This window comes from Prionailurus bengalensis, chromosome C1 (genome assembly GCF_016509475.1).
Source record: "Prionailurus bengalensis isolate Pbe53 chromosome C1, Fcat_Pben_1.1_paternal_pri, whole genome shotgun sequence".
Taxonomy (NCBI): Eukaryota; Metazoa; Chordata; class Mammalia; order Carnivora; family Felidae; genus Prionailurus; species Prionailurus bengalensis.
Window position 1 is genome coordinate 57,541,347 of NC_057345.1, and position 6,322 is coordinate 57,547,668.

The window sequence follows — 6,322 nt, forward strand, 5'->3', positions numbered from 1 at the left end:
GTGTTTTTTTGGTCTTTATGGAGTCTTGTGATGATCAGAAGTTGTTCATTTTAATCTAATAATATGTTTTATCAATCTTTTGTTTTATGATTTGCATTTTCTGGTTTTTGTTTATGTCCTGAGGTCATGAGTGTCCTATAATAATTATAAAGGTTTCTATTCCTATTTAAATCTATCTGGAATTGATTCTTTGAATGATGTAGAAAGCTAACTTGTCATTCCCCCACCCCTCAATGGATAAACAATGATCTAAAATCATTTGTTTTCGCTTATCTGAATTGACATGCACTTATCTGCATTGACAAATATGTCATAAATTAAATTAAATTTTCATATATAGATAGAATGTTTATGGTTTTTCTATTCTCTTACATGTGTCTAGAATTCTACGTTTGAGCCAATACCATACTATTAAAATAATCATAGCTTCATAGTAATTTTTGTTATAGAAGAGAAAATCTTCTTCAGGGCTATTTTTGATCCTTTACTCCAAATAAGTTTTTTTGTAGTTTTATGGTTTTATTAACACAAAAACGACATGCACATAAACTGTCTGTCTATATTTTTATCACTGCACAACTGGGTATTGGGATTGTCTAGGCAGCTGGGCTGCTCTTTCCACGGTGGCTCTGCAGTTCTTGAAGGAAATATTGTGAACAGTCTCTGTACTGTAAGATTTGTTGCACATCAGCAGCACTTCAAGTCCTTGATGTTGTGGACTAGGAACTTCTGGAAGCCACTGGGCAGCATGTGCTTTTTCTTCTTGTGGCTCCCATAACCAATGTTAGGCATCAAGATCCAGCCTTTGAATCTTCTGCTCATCCTATCGCCAGTGCCTCTGGGTTTTCATAGTTGCACTTAATTTTGAGATATGGGTCTGACTGGTACCAGATGAACTTCTTGATCCTCTTGGGCTTCACCAGAGGTCTGAGGGTGGCCATGATGCTGGGTAAGACATGGCTACCACCTATGCAGGCAGAGCCAAGAAAGAGAAAGAGAGCCCATTACTCCATGTTTTTTTTAAAACTAGTTTTAAAGTTTTACAAAGATCCTGTGAAGATTTTTTTTTTTACCTTTTGACTCCCTTCACCCATTTCCACTGTGTAGAAATATGGATTAGAATTAGTGTAGTGAAAATTGACATTTTTATTACAGTGAATCATCCTAAATGGAGAATCGGATATCTCTTCATGTTTAAATCTATAACATCTTCAAATAAGTGTTATGATCTTTTTAATAAAAGCATTTCACTATTTTTTTTATTCCTAGACATCATATTTTTTTCTTCCTTATGTAGTAAGTGGTTTATTTTAAATCACATTTTTTAAATCAATCATTGCTTTTATTTTGTATACTGGTTTGATATCCATTATCCTTCCTAAATTCACTTATTAACTCTAATATTTTCTCCGTGGATTCATTGGTGACTTTTAATAGTAATCATATCATCTGCAATATTGATAGTTTTCTTTTTTTTTAATTTTTATTTTAGACAGAGAGAGAGCAAGCAGGGAAGATGGGCAAAGTGAGAGAGAGAGAGAAAGAGAGAGAGAGAAAGAGAGAGAGAGAAAGAGAGAGAGAGAGAGAGAGAGAGAGAGAGAGAGAGAGAGAGAGAGAGATTGAGAATCTTAAGCAGGCTTCAGGCTCAGCACAGTGCTGCATGTGGGGCTTGATCCCACGACCCCAGGATCATGACCTGAGCCGAAATCAAGAGTTGGACTGAGCCACACAGGTACCCCTAACATTTCATCTTTAAATATAATATGTGCTCTAGATATTTTTGTAGGTTCCAATCTTCCATCTTAAGGAAGTTCCAGTCTTTTTGATTTATTTGTTTTTAAGTCTTTAACAGCTTTTTTAAGACTAGTTCTTACAAATGTTAAAGCCAAAACCTTACATGATCTGGTTCTCTATTATCTCTATCTCATTTACTACCTCATTCCCATGCACAACTCCAGCCACTTAAAATCCTTTTCATTCCTGCAACACTCCAGACATCCTTCTACTTCAGTGCTTTAGTTTTGGTGAGTTCTCTACCCTTTTCCCAAGATATGTGCATGGATAACCTCTTCTTACTTCAGTCTTTGGGTTTTTACTAGAAAGCTCCTTTCTCGGTAATGCATTCTCAGGATGCCTCACCTAAAATTGCAATCCTCACCCTTACTCTGACACTTACTGTATTCCTTTCTCATTTTTTTATTAAAATGTATTGGTAGTATGTTATATAGCTTTTCTTTTTAATCTCTTATTAAGGAAAATTTCCCCTTGAGTAGGCATCTTTGCTTTCACAAATAAATCAACTGAGACATTACTTTGAAGCAAATTGACTTGACTCTGTCTTCTATTTTAAGTGTTTACTATTATTCTAGGCGAGCTGAGTGTTCTTTGTAAAAAGAAAAAAATATTTCAAGAAACTTTCAGTAGTATCCAAATACCTGGCGTTATTTATCTGTGAAGCTGCAACAATTTCTTCTGATTATGTCTTCTCCTACTGGGCACAAAGAATGAATCATGTTTGTCTGTTTGTTTGTTTTTGACATTCCATCTATGAGATAATGACTCTCAATTACAGGAGAATACAGTTCCTTTCCTAGTTATGATATATAGAGTAACTACAAGTTATAACATGAATTAGATTGATCAGAACCACGTTTCTATGGCTACTAGCATTCTTGAACAAAGAGATAAAATAACAAGCAGATTACTGAATGTTATGGTCTCAGTGCATTTTTTTTTTCTTTTGACTATCTTATAGGTGATAACAGTTGTCTTTTATTTAGAATGGAGAAAATCTGTTAAATTTTCATTTATTTGTGGGATAGTTGCATTGTGGTAGACAAAAGCAAACATAGTGGCTTTGTGTGGTCTTAGGCTTTTTGGTGGTTTTACTATGGGAGGAAGGATGTTAAAGAGAAAGTGGCAGGCTATGGTCAGTACTGCAGATTGGTGTATGAACTCTTCCAACCAACTCCATTTGGGAGGCTGGAAAACTAAAGACTTCTCAGCATGGCCAGGGCTAGAGTGAGGCAAGTGAGGTGCCCAGTCCCCCAAATTTAAGGATGAATTCCTGCTAAGGCTTGTGAGATTACAGGATTGTCACTGGTGAATGAGTGCTTCCTTGAACATCGTACCCTGGATGTCTCTTTTGCCCCACCCTACTTGCAATACTGGCTTCTCAGACTCCCTGACAGCTCAGTTTCACAGGTGACCTAGGTTCTTCTAAGCCAATGTGCCCTTATGAGATTTGGGAGTAAAAGTGATGCAGAATCCCCCTCCCTGGGTATTCTTCTGTGTGTACCGGTAAGCAAGGGTAAGTTTGGATTTTCCTTATTTGGTTTATCACAAGATTCAATAACTATTCTTCACATTTGCAGGCATGTAGAGGGAGAATGCAGGGAATCCAAAGAACATCCACTTTCCTGGCATGAACTTAGCTGCAATAATGTTCTTCTGAAGCTAGTAGCTAGAGTGATGTCTTATGTATTCCATATCTAGAGCTGAGATGATAGTGTCTTAGAGAGTTTGGTGGCAACATCTTGATCTACAAATCTCAGCAAAGCTGGATTGAGTCTGGAGCTAGGAGCTAGAGCAGTGGCTCCCTGACTTTGACCTCCTGATTAGACAGGCAGAAGCTTCCTTTTTGGCTTCTGTGATGGTGTTCCAGAAGTAATCCTAGATGCCTGGCCTACATCTGGTCCTCTAGCCCTTCCCACAATTGTTTTAGTACATCATTTACTTTCTGCTTATATGCTACCTGCAACAGGTCCTTGATTGATACAAATAGGGAATAAATGTTTTATTCTTTTGAGGAAAAGAAAAACTGAAATGAGTTTTCTAATATATCACCAGATTGACTGCAAACGGATGTTTACCGAGGAAATATTTATGTGTTTATATATTTATTTGTAATTATTCACTATACTAAACATATGTATACTAGTTTAAATTTGATAAGAATTCACTTTGGGGGCGCCTGGGTGGCTCACTCGGTTGTGTCCGACTTTGGCTCAGGTCATGATCTCACAGTTCGTGGGTTCGAGACCTGCATCAGGCTCTGTGCTGACAGCTCAGAGCCTGGAGCCTGCTTCAGATTCTGTCTCCTTCTCTCTCTGCCCCTCCCCAGCTCACACTCTGTCTTTCTCTCTCTCTCTCAAAATGAATAAACATTTTTAAAAAGTTAAAAAAAAGAATTCACTTTGAACCCTGCAGATAAGTCAATCAATAATTCTGTCAGTTATGTGAGTGGAACTCTGCCCTAGAGTCTGAGAGATGAGATGACAAAAATAACAAAACCTCTTCCCTAAAGAATCTGTAATTGTTGTCAATTTAAAGAAAATAAATCTGGGGCGCCTGGGTGGCTCAGTCAGTTAAGTGGCTGACTCTTGATGTTGGCTCAGTACATGATCTCACAGTTCATGAGTGTGAGCTCTGCATCAGGCTCCACACTAATGGTCTGGTATTCTCTTTCCCTCTCTGTGCCTCCCTTGCTTCTTGCTCTCTCTGTCTCTTTCAAAATAAATAAATAAATAAACTTAAAAAAAATTTAAAAAGTAAGGAAAATAAATAATTTAAAAATGATAGAAATAAGATTGCCCTCCAAAAAGTATCTATAAGGTCCAGTATATCATGATTCAGAATATTCATATGCTACATTATCTAACCAGATATGTTAATTATAAAAAAAGAGTCTATCAATTGGAAGTGGCGAGGGATTGGTCTGCCACAGCACAATGATAAAAGAAGAGTCACAAGGGCAAGAGTGTACATCCCATTGAAGCACTAGCCAGAATAGAGGGGCCTCAATAAGGGGCCTTGTAGTACTTCTAGTTTCTATCCCATTGGCAAGACCATTCTTATTATTACACAGTCATGTCAAATTATTTTAGCCTGATGCTATTACACTTCTAGTTCTTCCAATGACTCTCATTCTATTCCCATGCCCAACAAGTGAGATTCTAATTATGTTTTGGATGAAATGTACTGATAATGTTCACCTATTACCTGTTTTGTTGCAGTAGTTATACTTCTTATAATAAACTTTAATATTGGTTTTCTTCTTGCTCCATTCATCACTCTGAACTCACTTTATAGGGATATGTTGCTACAAAATATATCACTTCTGGATTGCTTTATAAGACCAAGTTTTGAGACTGTAAAACAGTGATGGTTACTGCCTAGATAATGGACAATTTACCAATGTCAGACTGTGATACCTCTTCTCAGATAATGAACGCACCTTTCCACAGGAAACAAGAAAACCAGACATTGTATAAGACCACAAGTAGAATGAAAGGTATGCTTGTTTTCCTTTCTTACAATGACTTTCACTTTTCTAAGAGCATATGAGAATCGCTCCTAGAAGTACTATTCTATTTATTTACCCATTTCATCTGAACTACTGGATTTTTAAAGTTGTGTCAAAAATCCTTTTCTTGTACAAGTGTGCTGAAATCTAATTCTAATTATCCATAGTATTCCAAGGTAGGATATTCATGCTGTATTTTAGATAGATGAAAATGACAGTATTTGCTATCGATTTCATTATTTTAGATTTAGCCCCCCAAATGCTTCCCAATGGTAGCTTTAACATTAAATCAGTAATGCTTTCATTAAAACATTTCAGTAAGTCATGAAATTTGACTTAAACTTAAAACATTTCATATTTCTTTTTAAGCACACAGGGCTTTCTGAATAGTAAATGGCTTATAAATGCTTCTTGATGATGGCGAAACAAAGTTATTCTAACAAGAATAATATATGAATTATACCTTTTCATAATTTTATTCTGTAGCTGAATTACAGGAAAATGAATATTTTCACTACTTAATCTTTTTAGCTTTTTAAAAAATTATTAGAATAATTTTGGTATGATTTTAAACCAAGAGCAGGGGTTTATGACAGGCTTTGTAGGCAAACACTTTCCGAGCCCTTTAAAACATACCTAATCCCAGACCCTTTATAAGAACAATATAATCCCATTTAAAAATTTTCTGATCCAATAATAACATCTCATAACTTATGCTATAGTGATTTACATTTAAAAAGTACTTTTGTATCCTTTATCTATTTGACTTTAGCTTATAAGCAAACTTGTTGGGTAGACTGGACAGTGTTATTCATTATTCTTCTCCTGCAGTTAAGCAAATGAGGTTCAGAGGATATACTGGATTTATTAGTATCACCCAGTTATTTAGTAATAGACCCAAATCTGAATTGAGGGTTTATTCTTTCTTAAATCAACTTTATTGAGTATAATTTGTAAACAGTACAATTCACATGTTTGAAGTGTATAATTTGATGATTTTTGAAAATTTTTATACCT

General features: G+C 35.7%; 1 pseudogene; it reads right to left on the bottom strand.

Moving 5' to 3' along the window:
* Positions 1-522: 522 nt before the first annotated feature.
* LOC122479414 lies at positions 523-941 on the bottom strand (annotated as a pseudogene).
* Between the last annotated feature and the right edge of the window lie 5,381 nt (positions 942-6,322).